The following is a 17,201-nucleotide window of genomic DNA, read 5'->3' on the forward strand; positions in this document are numbered from 1 at the left end:
GTGGAAGATGGGGGTAGCAGGAACCACTCAGAGACGGTGCGGTGTAATTCAGGGTCTTTACTGGTAACAACGATAGACCCTCCCGGAGTACTTGCTAGCGAACGGGGCCTGGTCAGTCCTTGAGCAGATGGGATCTCCCCTGGCCAGGCGGAGTTGTAGGCCTCCCAAACTGACTGTACTCTTCTGGCTACCTTGCTAGAAGCGGATATAAGTAGCCCACGTCCATGAGTGTGCCGTGTGGTGCTCACCCGTATGGCCGGTGACTCGGGGCCTTCTATGGCTTCCGCTCCACGATGGCGGTGCTGGTCCCACGCGTGTGACCTTGCCTTCCGGTTTCTGGGCCTGAGGACCTGAAATCCCCTGCCGGTCGGCTTCTGCTGCTGGGTAAGAGTTAGTCCCCACAGCCTCGGACGCCGGGTCCGGTAAGAAAGCTTCTCAGTCAGGGCGAGCTCTGCAGCTGCCAGCCCCTGACTCGTAGTAGTATTGCTCCCACTGAGCTTCTGCTGTTTCTTCCTATGACTGTTTCTCGTCTCTACTTCTTCTCTACTCCTAACCCTGCCTCAGCCCCGGGTTTATATAGGGGAAGTTCTTCCCCTCCCAAGACTGGGCAGGAGGTGTGGCATGCACAGGATCCCTGACCAAAGGACCTCCCACCTGCTCTCAGACATAACATTACATTACTGTGGGAAACCAGACCCCTGGGGTGCCACATTCCCCCCTAGTGAAATTTAGTACTCCGGGACTAAACATATTTTAGAAAAACATAACAAGATATAACAACAATAACAGTACAATAAGAAGAAACACATAAAGGTGGTCACGGCATGTCCGTAACCGGGTGCAGTCTTTGAAGAAAAGCAAGGTGTCCATTTCACCAAAACAGGGAGACGTAACCAGGTAGGGGTTTGTCCTGCCCCGAGTCCTTAACAGTCTTTAGGCCATCCTGGGTTACGCTCCAACTATGTACAAGGGATTCCCGGTAAATCCACCAAGGACTCCTACAAATAACTAGAAACACAAAATTATACACAAGCAACAATACACAGGTAAACATAAATAAAACAATTTATACACTTCAAATCCTCCAACGTGCGGGTAACTGGCCTCTAGTGGCCCTAGTGGACCTACGGAGCTGACTGTCTAGCCCTGAACTACAGGGTGTAGGAGCTGTCAAGGGTAAACTGGGCAGCTGTCTACCGGCTCTTTGGCTCACTAGGGATATGGCAGGCTCACTGCAAGCAGAGGGTTGATCCTCCTGGTCTGCTGGTGTGGGGTCTTCTGCCTCCTGGACCGGCTGTTCTTCCAGCTCTACCTGTTGCTCCGTAGGTGCTTGGGATGCTGGTTGGAGGAAGGTGAGTACGGGTACCACAACTGCACCATTGACTTGAGTCCAAGACCGAGGGAAGTCCCCGAGCACAGTACTAACCATATCTTCCCTTTCCTCTACGGGTCGATGGTCTTCTTGTTCCTCTTCAGGGTTCCTCAGTTGTTCGGGACACTTTTTCAGGTGGTCCCGGGATACAATGGCTGTGGTTTCCCCTCCGTCTTTACTGATGGTACAAACCTTCGGGTTCTCGTGGCTTGAGGGCAGTACGGTGTATGGGTCCTTCTCCCACTGGTCATCCAACTTGTGGAGCCGTCTCTTCCTCTTCAAGACCTGCTCTCCGGGTACCAGGGGAACAGCGGGAGCATACTGGTTGTAAGTTTTCTCTTGTCTTTCCCTAGCCTGACAGAGACTTCGCTCCACGCTCTCCTGTACTCTCCGGTACTGCTGCTGCCTCTCTGTGTCCCAGTCTGCTTCTGGTGAAGTGTCCTCGGGTGTCAGGACTCCCATTTCCAGGTCAACAGGTAACTTACCAGGTCTTGCCCTTATTAGGTAAGCCGGGGTACAGTTGGTGGATCCTACCGGGATGTGGTTGTATAGGTCCACCAGATCGGGCAGCTTCTCAGGCCACAGACTGCGTTCTTCCAGGGGCAACGTTTTCAGAAGATCCATTACCACCTGGTTCATTTTCTCACAAAGTCCATTAGTTTGCGGATGATAGGGTGTCGTCCTTATCTTCCGGCAGCCATACAGAGTGCAGAATTCTTGGAAGACCTCCGCTTCAAAGGCAGGTCCCTGGTCTGTCAACACTTGGTCCGGGTACCCGTGTGGACGGCAGAAATGCTGCTGGAAGGCTCTCGCTGCTGTTCGAGCTGTTAAGTCCTTGACGGGGACGACAACCAAGAACCGGGAGTAGTGATCCACGATGGTTAGTGCGTAGACGTAGCCACTTCTGCTTGGGGTCAGTTTTACATGATCCAAGGCTACCAGTTCCAACGGCTGCCGGGTGACGATGGACTGCAGGGGAGTCTTCTGGCTGGCACGGTCCTTCCTTCTTAGGTTGCACGGGCCACAGTCTCTGCACCACTTCTCAATGGTTCCCCTCATGCCTACCCAGTGGAATCGCTCGCGCAGCAGGAACTCCAGCTTCTTCCACCCGAAGTGTCCAGCTCCGTCGTGGTATGCCTCCATCACCATGGCTGCGTCTCTTCGTGGCACCACTACTTGCCAGAGTAGTTCATGCGTCCGGGAGTTAACCATTCTGCGGCACAACTTCCCCTTGTAAAGGAACAGTCGACTCCTCTCTGCCCATAGTTGTTTGGCTTCCTCCGGAGCGTCTGGTTCAAGGCAAGCCTCTGGGCGAGTCAGCATCTCCTTCACCAGTCGGACGGCAGGGTCGCTGTCTTGCGTTTCCGCCCAGTTGTAGTGAGGTAAGGGGTTCAACGTAGCAGCCTGCTTACTCCTTACCCGGTGGGAATACTGGATAGTCCCATGACGGTGGAACGCAGGGAGTTCAACTTCTTCCAGTCCCTCCGGATCTTCTCCTTCGTCCGGCAGGTTGGGCATCCTGGACAGGGCGTCCGCGTTGGTATTGGAGCGTCCGGCCCGGTATTTGATTGTGAACTCGTAGTTGGACAGACGGGCCATCCACCTCTGCTCCAGGGCACCGAGTCTTGCCGTGTCCAGGTGTGTCAACGGGTTGTTATCCGTGTACACGGTGAACCGGGAAGAAGCGAGGTAATGCTTAAAGCGCTCGGTGACTGCCCATACTACGGCCAGGAACTCTAGCTTAAATGAGCTGTAATTCTCGGGGTTCCTTTCGGTGGGTCGCAGCTTTCGGCTGGCGTAGGCGATTACTCGTTCCTTCCCCTGCTGGATCTGGGACAGTACGGCTCCTAGCCCGATGTTACTGGCGTCGGTGTAGAGGATAAAGGGCTGGCTATAATCCGGGTACGCCAGGATTTCGTCCCCCGTGAGGGCCATCTTCAGCTGGCGGAAGGACTCTTCTTCCAGCTCCTCCCATTTGAAGGGCGGCTTCTGGTTCTTGGCCTTCCGGGACTGGCCTATCAGGAGGTCCTGCATAGGTGCTGCCTTTTTGGTGAAACCGGGAATAAACCTTCGGTAGTAGCCTACCAACCCGAGGAACTGCCGCACTTCTTTTACGCTGGAGGGGCTTGGCCATTCCTTAATTGCGGTGATCTTATCAGGGTCGGGAGCCACTCCGTCAGCGCTCACCACGTGTCCCAGGTACTGCACCTTTGGTTTCAGGAGGTGACACTTGGAGGGTTTCACCTTTAGGCCGTAACTCGCCAGAGCTTCGAACACTTCCGCCAGGTGTTTCAGGTGGTCCTCATACGTCTTGGAATATACGATGACATCGTCCAGGTACAACAGGACCGTCTCGAAGTTTCTGTGGCCCAGACAACACTCCATTAGTCGTTGGAAGGTTCCTGGTGCGTTGCAGAGTCCGAACGGCATGCAGGTGAACTCGCTAAGTCCCATCGGGGTGGTGAATGCGGTCTTCTCCCGGTCCGCCTCTGCTACAGGAACCTGCCAGTACCCGCTAGTGAGATCCAAGGTAGAGAAGAAGTTAGCAGATCTTAAAGCAGCCAATGACTCCTCTATCCTTGGTAAGGGGTACGCATCCTTGTGTGTGATACGGTTGATTTTCCGGTAATCTACACACATCCTCATGGTGTTGTCTTTTTTTCTGACTAAGACTAGTGGAGCTGCCCAGGGGCTACAGCTATCCCTGATCACCCCAGCCTCCTTCATGTCTCTAAGCATCCCCTTGGCGTGTTGGTAGTGTGCAGGGGGTACGGGTCGATACCTCTCTTTTATGGGAGGATGGTCTCCCGTGGGGATGTGGTGTTCTACCCCCTTGACTCGCCCGAAGTCTAACGGGTGTTTACTAAACACTCTCTCGTACTCTTGAACCACCCGATAGACTCCCTGTTTCTGATGTGAGGGAGTGGAGTCAGTACCCAAATGTAGTTGCTGACACCAGTCCTCCATTGTTTTCTTAGAGCCGTTACCTTCCTCCGGGTGAGATGGAGGCAAGGGTTCCACAGATTGTATAGCATTTTGGTTAATGGTATATAATTTGGCTAGCGTGGCATACCGGGGCAGGTACACTTCCCTCTTCCCGATATTGATTATGCGAACGGGCACCCTCCCATGGCGTACATTAACCACCCCCCGTGCTGTCAAAATGGTGGGCCTACTGTCTGAGTAAACTGGTTCTACCATTGCCTGGTAATCTCTACCTCTCAGACCAATAGCTGCCCGGCACCAAATCATCATTTCACTTTTTGGGGGCATGGCAATAGGAAAAGGGTCACACATTCTTACGCTACCAATCTCACCGCCGGAGAGTTCCACCTGTTGCCGTCGCATCAGTGCCCGGATCTCTTTCTGGAGCAACCGCTGCTCGCCGGAGCTGGCGTTCTTGGCAACCTGCTGTAAAAGGAAAATCACCTCTGCAAGACAATTTTCAATTACATTAGTTCCTAGCGTTATCTTTGGGTGACTCTCGTGTTTGTCAATGTCTACAATAATCAGTCCCTGTGCTGCTAGTTCGACTCTACCAATTTTAATGGTCGCCTCTTTAAATCCGATCTGTGGCACGGGCTGACCATTGCTGGCGATGATACTCAAGTCGTCGTCAGTGTAGCGGGTTATATCCGAGTCATTCAAGTACTGCTTTAAGAGCACGTACGGGATGGTGGTGACCTGTGACCCGGTGTCCAGTAGGGCACTCATAGGGATGCCATCTAGTACCACAGGCAAGACTGGACGTCCTCCGACATATTTGTCGCGCCAGTTCGATGGGCCTGGTGATCTTTTTCCTGGGGGTTGGCCCTCTACCCCCAGGTTGTGCCAGTTTAAAGGACAGTACCTTGCCATATGTCCGGGTTGATTGCAGCGGCGGCAGATGGGTCGTCCGTTCTCGTTGTACCGGTCACTGGGTCTTCCTCTGGCCGGTGGGGTCCTCCTTGGTCGACGCCACGGGATGTTCTCCGGTCCGGATGCCAGCTGGATCTTCCCTGGAGTGGAAGCCTGTAAAGACTGCACAGTTCGGGTTAACGCAGCAACGCTTTTAGCTAGCTCTTGGACCTGATGGTGCAGGTCTGGAGCCGGGTCATTGTTCAAAGCCTGCGCATCAGCCCCTACAGGCCCTGCCGACAAGGGCGCCGCCTCCTGGTGGTAAGTGATAGCTGGGCGCCTGTGGGTCACAACGCCATCCGGTGCCGGTTCTCGGAGCACCCGGATGGCTCTGTCCTTGAACTGTGCAAATCCCAGATGAGGGTCCTGTAGGGCCATTGCCCGCAACTGGGTTCGGTGGGCATTGCAATATAAACCCTCTATAAATTGTTCAGTCAACACAGCCTGTCCTCGTCTCCCACGCCGTCAGGGTCGGTCTGCTTAACGGCTCTCAGGGCCTCTTGTAGGTTCAGGGCATAGTCCCTTATACTCTCATGGGCCCGCTGTTTGCACCCGTAGAATCTAAGCTTGATCTCGGCTGAGGTGCGGGTATCAAAGGTGTCCCTCAGCCGGGTTAGTATCCCTGCGACAGTCCTCCCCCCAGGTGGCCAGGACTTTACCTCCCTTCGGGCTGCTCCGGTTAATTGGGCCACCAGGATGCTCACTTTTTGCTCCTCTGTGAGGGGGTACACCTGGAAGAGGCTATCCAGCCTTTCTCTAAAGTCCTGCAGGGTATGTGACTCCCCTGAGTACTGGGGTAGCCAGGCTGCCCCCGGGATATAGGGCATGGTGAAAGGCATGACCGCGACAGCGGTGGCGCTGGCGGGGGTTGAAGCGGTGAAGCTCTCCTCCGTATCCGACATCCTTCTCCCCCCTAGTGGACCGTGGCCTACCTTGCGATGATCCTCTTCCGTAGGCCGCGGCTCCGCAGTGGATCGTCAGGGTTGAGGACCTTCCGTCGCGCTCCGGTGACGTCGGCGTCTGCTGGGCTCCTTCCAGGACCTTACGCAACGTCCGGACGTGAGGCGGGGCTTCAGTTCTCGCGGGCTTTTCGGAGTCCACGCCCCTCTTCTTCCCGCGCGGCGTCCTCAAGATGGCGTCCAACGGCGGGAAAACTCCACGGATGGCGGGAAGAAGGCTGAAGATGGCGCCGGATGGCGGGAATCTTCACAGATGGCGGGAAGAAGGCTGAAAATGGCGCCGGATGGCGGGAATCTTCACCGATGGCGGGAAAACTTCACGGATGGTAAGTTTGAAAAGTCTCTTTTTCAGGCACGCAGTACCCGGTGGTTGCGGGCACGAAATCCTGCCGACTACGCCAAAGTTGACGCGCCCCTGGGCCTGCTGTGTCGCGCAGCGTCTCGCGCACGGGGCTTACCCGGAACCGGATCAGATGAGGGTTGTAGTCTCCGAGTGGCGGGGACCCGGTCCGTGCCCAGGGAGTCAAACTCAGTGTGTGGCAGTCTTGATAGATGTTATTTGAGTGTCGACTACGCCACCCGTTGATTTGCAGCTATGGAGCTGCCGCTGCAGGGCAGACCGCTGAGGCCGGTGTAGAATTGTGCAGCGTGATAGTATAACCCCCAACGGGAGGGGTATGGCCTCAGGGCAGCCGACGTGGAAGATGGGGGTAGCAGGAACCACTCAGAGACGGTGCGGTGTAATTCAGGGTCTTTACTGGTAACAACGATAGACCCTCCCGGAGTACTTGCTAGCGAACGGGGCCTGGTCAGTCCTTGAGCAGATGGGATCTCCCCTGGCCAGGCGGAGTTGTAGGCCTCCCAAACTGACTGTACTCTTCTGGCTACCTTGCTAGAAGCGGATATAAGTAGCCCACGTCCCTGAGTGTGCCGTGTGGTGCTCACCCGTATGGCCGGTGACTCGGGGCCTTCTATGGCTTCCGCTCCACGATGGCGGTGCTGGTCCCACGCGTGTGACCTTGCCTTCGGGTTTCTGGGCCTGAGGACCTGAAATCCCCTGCCGGTCGGCTTCTGCTGCTGGGTAAGAGTTAGTCCCCACAGCCTCGGACGCCGGGTCCGGTAAGAAAGCTTCTCAGTCAGGGCGAGCTCTGCAGCTGCCAACCCCTGACTCGTAGTAGTATTGCTCCCACTGAGCTTCTGCTGTTTCTTCCTATGACTGTTTCTCGTCTCTACTTCTTCTCTACTCCTAACCCTGCCTCAGCCCCGGGTTTATATAGGGGAAGTTCTTCCCCTCCCAAGACTGGGCAGGAGGTGTGGCATGCACAGGATCCCTGACCAAAGGACCTCCCACCTGCTCTCAGACATAACATTACATTACTGTGGGAAACCAGACCCCTGGGGTGCCACATATATACTTCTTACATAGCCTCCTTTATTATATACAGTATGTTGCAGTCCCTTATTACACAGTGCCCTCTCTTGTTATGTACAGCACCATCCCTTACATATTGGATTATCTATAGCCCCCTCTTTATTACATACCATCCTTTCTTGTTAGATATGTAATTCAATGACGGCTGATGGAGCATGGGAAAGCTTCATTTCTGATGGAGGAGCTGATGGACTGGTCTTCTGGTTACCGGCTGCTCCATCAGCAGTCATTATATATCTAACAAGAGAGGACTATTTAATAAAGAGAGGGCGCTGTGACTGACAAAAATAACAAGAATACACTATGTAAGGGACAGCACTGTACATAACAGCAGAGATAGCTATATAATAAGAGACGGCACCATATACAGTGCCTACAAGTAGTATTCAACCCCCTGCAGATTTAGCTGGTTTGATAAGATGCAAATAAGTTAGAGCCTTCAAACTGCAAACGAGAGTAGGTTTTATGAACAGAAGCATAAATCTTACAAACCAAAAAGTTATGTTGCTCAGTTGAATTTTATTAAATTTTAAACATAAAAGTGTGGGTCAATTATTATACAACCCCTATGTTTAATATTTTGTGGAATAACCCTTGTTTGCAATTACAGCTAATAATCGTCTTTTATAAGACCTGATCAGGCCAGCACAGGTCTGTGGAGTTATCTTGGCCCACTCCTCCATGCAGATCTTCTCCAAGTTATCTAGGTTCTTTGGGTGTCTCATGTGGACTTTATTCTTGAGCTCCTTCCACAAGTTTTCAATTGGGTTAAGGTCAGGAGACTGACTAGGCCACTCCAACACCTTGACTTTTTCCCTATTGAACCAGGCCTTGGTTTTCTTGGCTGTGTGCTTTGGGTCGTTGTCTTGTTGGAAGATGAAATTATGACCCATCTTAAGATCCTTGATGGAGTTGATGGAGGAGCGGAGGTTCTTGGCCAAAATCTCCAGGTAGGCCGTGCTATCCATCTTCCCATGGATGCGGACCAGATGGCCAGGCCTCTTGGCAGAAAAACAGCCCCACAGCATGATGCTGCCACCACCATGCTTGACTGTAGGGATGGTATTCTTGGGGTCGTATGCAGTGCCATCCAGTCTCCAAACGTCACGTGTGTGGTTGGCACCAAAGATCTCGATCTTGGTCTCATCAGACCATGGAACCTTGAACCAGTCTGTCTCAGAGTCCTCCAAGTGATCATGAGCAAACTGTAGACGAGCCTTGACATGACATTTTGAAAGTAAAGGTACTTTACGGGCTCGTCTGGAACGGAGACCATTGCGGTGGAGTACGTTACTTATGGTATTGACTGAAACCAATGTCCCCACTGCCATGAGATCTTCCCGGAGCTCCTTCCTTGTTGTCCTTGGGTTAGCCTTGACTCTTCGCACAAGCCTGGCCTCGGCACGGGAGGACACTTTCAAAGGCTGTCCTGGCCGTGGAAGGCTAACAGTAGTTCCCTAAGCCTTCCACTTACGGATGATGCTCCCAACAGTGGAGACAGGTAGGCCCAACTCCTTGGAAAGGGTTTTGTACCCCTTGCCAGCCTTGTGACCCTCCACGATCTTGTCTCTGATGGCCTTGGAATGCTCCTTTGTCTTTCCCATGTTGACCATGTCTGAGTGCTGTTCACAAGTTTGGGGAGGGTCTTAAATACTCAGAAAAGGCTGGCAAAAGAGATCTTTAATCCACACATGTGAAGCTCATTATTCTTGGTGCCTGAACTACTTCTTAATACTTTAGGGGGACCAAACAGAATTCTTGTGGTTTGAGGGGTTGAATAATAAATGACACTCTGAATTAACTTTTTACGTTTAAAAAAAAAACAAAAAAAAAAAACAAAAACAAAATTTGCTGCAGTGCATTTCCCACTTCCAGGCTGATCTACAGTACAAATGTCACAATGCCAAGTTAATTCCGCATGTGTCAACCAGCTAAATCTGCAGGGGGTTGAATACTACTTGTAGGCACTGTATAACTAGAGAGGATGGTACGTAATAAAGGAGGGTGTTATACATAATAAAAGATGAAACTATATAACTAAGGATGGCACTTTACATAATAAGTGAGTACACTATATACTAAAGGACTGTTAATAAGTGAGTACACTATATACTAAGGGTCTGTGCTATACATAATAAGGCAACATTCCTGTATCCGCGTGCAGTGTCAGTGTGCTGCCCGCTTTTACAGATGCATTGAACATGTCCTATTCTGATCCTCAAAATCGGATCAGAACAGGACATTCTCTGACCCTCACCGATCTCATTCTCAGATCCTTGATTTTCATGTATGTGTGAATGGATCTATAAAACTCTACGAGTCCATGGACCATTCGATAAAAAAATCTGGCAGCACACAGACATTTCACAGAAATGTGAGAATGCAGCCTAAGGGATTTTACACATAACATTATCCCTCCAAGTCACACAGTGCAGATACAGAATAATATTTACATCCAGGCACTTACCACTGACATCTCATATGATCAGAGACGGTTTCTGCTGCTTCTTCTCCATCTGGTCAGACCTCCATGACGACATCTCCCAGCCACGACTTGTCTTGTCATGATGATCTCCAGCCTAGAAAATAACAAGGTCGCATATATTGTATACAGTACAGACCAAAAGTTTGGACACACCATCTCATTTAAAGATTTTTCTGTATTTTCATGACTTTGAAAATTGTACATTCACACTGAAGGCATCAAAGCTATGAATTAACACATGTGGAATTATATAGTTAACAAAAAAGTGTGAAACAACTGAAAATATGTCTTATATTCTAGGTTCTTCAAAGTAGCCACCTTTTGCTTTGATGACAAGAGATGAGCGTTGTTCGACTCGAACTGTTCGCCAATCTCAAATTCGAGCTGTTTTGGGCGGTGTTCGAGCTGTTCGGCGAACACGAACGATTTGAGAAAAATTTGGCTGTTCGAGGTTATGTTCGATAACTGTTCGTGCACCAAAATCATAACTGGATTTTTTCTCAGTAATGATGAAAATTAATGTTAATACGCAGTTTGAGTGTACAGCGGGGCGGGGGGGTGGCAGGGGATGGATCTCTGCAGGAATAATGAAGATCTCCATTTTTTTTTCTCTTTCCCGCATTTACAGTGGGGAGGTGCAATCTGTCAGCCTATCAGCAGTGCACACACGGAGCGAAGTGCTTTTTTTCACACAAGCAAGGGCATGTGTCATTGGCAGTGTATGTCACATGTCCTTGCCCTATAAGACCCAGCCATTTTCCCCGTCGCCACCATTTTCTCACTGCTGCAGCTGCGTGTTAGACGGCACCGCTGTTGCTGTGTGCGCTATACCTTGTTAATTTCAAGCCAATTTTCGCACAAATCTACAGATAGCTTGGGAGTAGGGAATAGTTGTGATTGCAGTCCTTTTAAGGACTAGGTTACAGCATTTCCTACGACTTTTATCAGGCAGGTCTGTGCTCTTAAATAGATAGGTTGTGGGAGTAAAGACTAATTGTAATTGCAGTCCTTTTCAGGACTAAGTTACATCAGTTCCTATCAGTTTTTGCCAGGCAGGTCTGTGCCAGTGCTGTGCAAGTTTTTTTCACAGCATTTGGCTGAATCTAGCAAAGCTAATCCTTTTTGGCCTATTGCAGAGTGTGTTAGTCAGTGGAGTAGCCTATCTGTGTTGCAAGATACACCACCTGTGTATAGAATACCAATTATTTTACTGCACCTAGTGAAGTAAAACCTTTTGGGCATAGCATCATTCTATTAGTCCATCTATACTGACCTCCATAAGGTTGCAAATTGAATATAATTTTTTTCTGCATCTAGCTCTGAAAAAATATTTGTCCTTCTAGCAGTGTGCGGGACTTGTTCTACTAGTCCATCTATACTGACCTCCATCAGGTTGCAAATTCAAAATAATTTTTTGTCTGCATCTAGCTCTGAAAAAATATTTGGGCTTCTAGCAGTGTGTGGGACTTGTTCTATTAGTCCATCTATACTGACCTCCATCAGGTTGCAAATTAAAAATATTTTTTTGTCTGCATCTAGCTCTGAAAAAATATTTGGCCTTCTAGCCGTGTGTGGGACTTGTTCTATTAGTCCATCTATACTGACCTCCATCAGGTTGCAAATTAGAAATAATTTTTTGTCTGCATCTAGCTCTGAAAACATATTTGGCCTTCTAGCATTGTGTGGGACTTGTTCTATTAGTCCATCTATACTGACCTCCATCAGGTTGCAAATTGAATATCATTTTTTTCTGCATCTACCTCTGAAAAAATATTTGTCCTTCTAGCAGTGTGTGGGACTTGTTCTACTAGTCCATCTATACTGACCTCCATCAGGTTGCAAATTCAAAATAATTTTTTGTCTGCATCTAGCTCTGAAAAAATATTTGGCCTTCTAGCAGTGTGTGGGACTTGTTCTATTAGTCCATCTATACTGACCTCCATCAGGTTGCAAACTGAATATAATTTTTTTCTGCATCTACCTCTGAAAAAATATTTGGGCTTCTAGCAGTGTGTGGGACTTGTTTTATTAGTCCATCTATACTGACCTCCATCAGGTTGCAAACTGAATATAATTTTTTTCTGCATCTACCTCTGAAAAAATATTTGGGCTTCTAGCAGTGTGTGGGACTTGGTCTATTAGTCCATCTATACTGACCTCCATCAGGTTGCAAATTCAAAAAATTTTTTGTCTGCATCTAGCTCTGAAAAAATATTTGGGCTTCTAGCAGTGTGTGGGACTTGTTCTATTAGTCCATCTATACTGACCTCCATCAGGATGCAAATTAAAAATATTTTTTTGTCTGCATCTAGCTCTGAAAAAATATTTGGCCTTCTAGCAGTGTGTGGGACTTGTTCTATTAGTCAATCTATACTGACCTCCATCAGGTTGCAAATTAAAAATAATTTTTATCTGCATCTCGCTCTGAAAAAATATTTGGGCTTCTAGCAGTGTGTGGGACTTGTTCTATTAGTCCATCTATACTGACCTCCATCAGGTTGCAAATTAAAAATAATTTTTATCTGCATCTAGCTCTGAAAAAATATGTGGCCTTCTAGCAGTGTGTGGGACTTGTTCTACTAGTCCATCTATACTGACCTCCATCAGGTTGCAAACTGAATATAATTTTTTTCTGCATCTAGCTCTGAAAAAATATTTGGCCTTCTAGCAGTGTGTGGGACTTGTTTTATTAGTCCATCTATACTGACCTCCATCAGGTTGCAAACTGAATATAATTTTTTTCTGCATCTACCTCTGAAAAAATATTTGGGCTTCTAGCAGTGTGTGGGACTTGGTCTATTAGTCCATCTATACTGACCTCCATCAGGTTGCAAATTCAAAATAATTTTTTGTCTGCATCTAGCTCTGAAAAAATATTTGGGCTTCTAGCAGTGTGTGGGACTTGTTCTATTAGTCCATCTATACTGACCTCCATCAGGTTGCAAATTAAAAATATTTTTTTGTCTGCATCTAGCTCTGAAAAAATATTTGGACTTCTAGCAGTGTGTGGGACTTGGTCTATTAGTCCATCTATACTGACCTCCATCAGGTTGCAAATTAAAAATATTTTTTTGTCTGCATCTAGCTCTGAAAAAATATTTGGCCTTCTAGCAGTGTGTGGGACTTGTTCTATTAGTCAATCTATACTGACCTCCATCAGGTTGCAAATTAAAAATAATTTTTATCTGCATCTAGCTCTGAAAAAATATTTGGGCTTCTAGCAGTGTGTGGGACTTGTTCTATTAGTCCATCTATACTGACCTCCATCAGGTTGCAAATTAAAAATAATTTTTATCTGCATCTAGCTCTGAAAAAATATGTGGCCTTCTAGCAGTGTGTGGGACTTGTTCTACTAGTCCATCTATACTGACCTCCATCAGGTTGCAAACTGAATATAATTTTTTTCTGCATCTAGCTCTGAAAAAATATTTGGCCTTCTAGCAGTGTGTGGGACTTGTTTTATTAGTCCATCTATACTGACCTCCATCAGGTTGCAAACTGAATATAATTTTTTTCTGCATCTGCCTCTGAAAAAATATTTGGGCTTCTAGCAGTGTGTGGGACTTGGTCTATTAGTCCATCTATACTGACCTCCATCAGGTTGCAAATTCAAAATAATTTTTTGTCTGCATCTAGCTCTGAAAAAATATTTGGGCTTCTAGCAGTGTGTGGGACTTGTTCTATTAGTCCATCTATACTTACCTCCATCAGGTTGCAAATTAAAAATATTTTTTTGTCTGCATCTAGCTCTGAAAAAATATTTGGACTTCTAGCAGTGTGTGGGACTTGGTCTATTAGTCCATCTATACTGACCTCCATCAGGTTGCAAATTAAAAATATTTTTTTGTCTGCATCTAGCTCTGAAAAAATATTTGGCCTTCTAGCAGTGTGTGGGACTTGTTCTATTAGTCCATCTATACTGACCTCCATCAGGTTGCAAATTAAAAATAATTTTTATCTGCATCTAGCTCTGAAAAAATATTTGGGCTTCTAGCAGTGTGTGGGACTTGTTCTATTAGTCCATCAATACTGACCTCCATCAGGTTGCAAATTAAAAATAATTTTTATCTGCATCTAGCTCTGAAAAAATATTTGGCCTTCTAGCAGTGTATGGGACTTGTTCTATTAGTCCATCTATACTGACCTCCATCAGGTTGCAAATTAAAAATAATTTTTATCTGCATCTAGCTCTGAAAAAATATTTGGGCTTCTAGCAGTGTGTGGGACTTGTTCTATTAGTCCATCTATACTGACCTCCATCAGGTTGCAAATTAAAAATAATTTTTATCTGCATCTAGCTCTGAAAAAATATGTGGCCTTCTAGCAGTGTGTGGGACTTGTTCTACTAGTCCATCTATACTGACCTCCATCAGGTTGCAAACTGAATATAATTATTTTCTGCATCTACCTCTGAAAAAATATTTGGGCTTCTAGCTGTGTGTGGGACTTGTTCTATTAGTCCATCTATACTGACCTCCATCAGGTTGCAAATTGAATATAATTTTTTTCTGCATCTAGCTCTAAAAAAATACTTGGGCTTCTAGCAGTGTGTGGGACTTGGTCTATTAGTCCATCTATACTGACCTCCATCAGGTTGCAAATTGAATATAATATTTTTCTGCATCTAGCTCTGAAAAAATATTTGGCCTTCTAGCAGTGTGTGGGACTTGGTCTATTAGTCCATCTATACTGACCTCCATCAGGTTGCAAACTGAATATAATTTTTTTCTGCATCTACTTCTGAAAAAATATTTGGGCTTCTAGCAGTGTGTGGGACTTGTTCTATTAGTCCATCTATACTGACCTCCATCAGGTTGCAAATTGAATATAATTTTTTTCTGCATCTAACCCAGCCAATAGTTTTGGCCTAATACCACAGTTTGGCCACTCAGCTCTGCTCGGTTCCCATCCATTGTTTTTTTGTGCAAACAACTCCAGAGTTGTGAATTAGTTAACCACCAAAATGAGTGGAAAAAGGCCTGCTGCTCGTGGAAAGGGGAATAGGCGTGTTGGGAAGGGGAAAAAAGGTTGTGTCCGTGGGATAGGTGTTAAAGCAACAGTAACATCTGCAGAAGAAAGACCATCTTCCAGCCAAACTAAAATGTCTACTTCTTTTAGCGGACAATGTGATAAGATCCCTTTCTTACGGCCACGCCAATCGCTACAAATTCCAGATGAGGCACAAAAACAGCAGGTGCTTCAACGGATATCAAGTGCTCCTTTAAGTGGGCTCTCCTCCACATCAACTTCAACATCACAAATACTCCAGTCCTCAAAGGTGTCACCCCAATCGCACTTGCTTCCTCACAGCTCCCAAATCTCCAGCTGCCCGTCTGAGTTTGAGGTAGAACAGATGGTTGAGTCTGCAGAGATGTTTACTCATACTATAGCCTGGGAATCAGAGGTCGGCTCCAGCGCTTCTGTGAATCCAGACGAGGAAATGATCTGCACTGATGCCCAGAATCTTTATGAGTCGGATTCAGGACCAGACGCTGAAGGTTCTGACCATAATGTAGACCCTCATTCCCAAACTGTAACTCCTGTTGGTGGAGACAATGAGGAAGACGATGATGAGACTCAAATACCCGATTGGAGCGACAACTTTAGTTTTTTGTCAGGGCAGGAACAGGTTGGCTCTGAGGACGACGGGTGTGATAACGCACAGGGTGATGATGATGAGGTTGGAGATCCCACTTACTGTCAACCCACAGTCAGCCAAGAGATGAGGTCAGCAGAGGAGGTGGAGGAGAATGCTAGTGACGACGAGGTCAGGTTGCGCCTTCCTGGACAGAGACGTAGTACTGGAAGCACGTCAACAACTGCATCCTCAAACACAACTCTGCCTCTCACCACAAGTCGTGGTGGCTCTTCAGGTCGCATGGGTGCTAAGCCTTGCATAGCCTGGGCATTTTTTCAGATCGATAAAGATGACCCAACTCGTGTTATCTGTAACATTTGTCAGCAAAAGCTAAGTAGAGGCCAAAAAATACATAGTTTGAGTACTTCATGCATGAACCGGCACATGGACATGAAGCATAAGTTGCAGAGGGAAGCTCACTGTGCTACAATGCGGCCTAGCCGGCCGGGCCAACCACCGTCTGCCATATCTTGTGCATTCGCGGCCTCTTCATCCTCTGTGACTGGGGGGACAGCAGTCACACCTGTTTTGGGGCGCAGACCTGCCACCTCTTTACCCGCAACAGCCAGCGTGATTGGCAGGTCATCATTTTCTTTGGAGGTGGTAACACCAGCTGGTGTTGAGCGCTGTCCAACATCGATAGCACCACCTTTGGATCAAGGCAACCTAACATGTCCACCTGCATCTTCCTCATAGACCGGCAGTTTGCCGGGGACACCCTTATCAACCCCGTCTAAGCACAATAGCCAGCCCTTGGTCCCTCAGATGTGGACAAGTAAAAGACCATTTCCTCCTAGCCATGAGAAAGCTAAGAGGTTGAATTTCACCATCTGCAAGCTCTTGGCTACAGAAATGCTGCCTTTCCGCCTGGTGGACAAAGAGGATTTTCGAGACCTTATGTCCGTCGCAGTGCCCCAGTACCAGATGCCCAGTCGGCACTACTTCTCAAAGAAAGGTGTGCCTGCGCTCCACCAGCATGTCGCACACAACATCACCGCTTCTTTGAGAAACTCTGTGTGTGACAGGGTGCATTTCACCACAGACACTTGGACGAGTAGGCATGGACAGGGGCGTTACATGTCGCTGACTGGGCACTGGGTAACTATGGTGACAGCAGGACAAGGGGCTGCTGTCCAAGTCTTGCCGTCCCCACGAGTTGTGCGTCAATCCTCTTTATCTCAAAGTTCCTCCACTGCTTCTGCCTCCTCAACCTCCTCTCGGTCCTCCACCTGCACCTAAAGTCTGTCTGGTCATGCCACAAGCTTTCTAACTGCGCAGAAGGGATCCTGCACACCTCCTTACTATGCTGGCAGTAGGGCTCAACGTCATCAGGCGGTTTTTAATTTGAAATGTCTGGGAAATGTGAGTCACACAGCTGAGGAGTTGTGGTCAGCTCTGGAGAACCAATTTCATGAATG

The sequence above is a fragment of the Phyllobates terribilis genome, unplaced genomic scaffold (genome assembly GCF_046119375.1).
Source record: "Phyllobates terribilis strain yellow unplaced genomic scaffold, ASM4611937v1 Scaffold_5__5_contigs__length_657084704, whole genome shotgun sequence".
Lineage (NCBI taxonomy): Eukaryota > Metazoa > Chordata > Amphibia > Anura > Dendrobatidae > Phyllobates > Phyllobates terribilis.